The sequence below is a fragment of the Haliaeetus leucocephalus genome, unplaced genomic scaffold, assembly GCF_000737465.1.
Source record: "Haliaeetus leucocephalus isolate CR32 unplaced genomic scaffold, Haliaeetus_leucocephalus-4.0 Scaffold346, whole genome shotgun sequence".
Taxonomy (NCBI): domain Eukaryota; kingdom Metazoa; phylum Chordata; class Aves; order Accipitriformes; family Accipitridae; genus Haliaeetus; species Haliaeetus leucocephalus.
The window spans coordinates 2,201-2,593 of NW_010972782.1; the positions used below are offsets into that span (position 1 = coordinate 2,201).

General features: G+C 39.7%; 1 protein-coding gene across 1 annotated transcript in view; it reads left to right on the plus strand.

Annotated features, from left to right (window-relative positions):
* Positions 1-393, plus strand: part of LOC104834899 (myosin heavy chain, skeletal muscle, adult-like) — a gene marked incomplete at its 5' end in the record, with an annotated part of 14,870 nt that overhangs the window by 2,197 nt on the left and 12,280 nt on the right. The gene's annotated exons all lie outside the window — the stretch shown is intronic.

Consider the following 393-nt stretch of genomic DNA (forward strand, 5'->3'; position numbering starts at 1 on the left):
TCATCCATTTAGTCATACTTCAGTTGGAATACACCTTGAAATCTCTGCTGTATTGTGGAGTAGAGAAGTGGTTCAGCTCTGACAGAATGTGAGACTGTGGTCCTATTCACCCAGTCCTATGGGGGGAACTATGATGCGAGATGTGTATTTGATTAGTCTCTATCACAGCAGAAAGTACATCCATGCCTCTAGATCTCTGAGTGATGAATCCTTTTGCTACATGACTAGAAAGAAAGTGTGAATTCCCATAGTCATGCCTAAATGGATGAAAGCAATGAGTTTTCTTTGAAGAACATTTGTAGAAACTGAAGCCCCGGAAGTGTTGTAGACTCTGAATACTGAAGACAACAGAGAAATTATCTTCATAGCTTAGATTCAGATATTTTTGTGCAG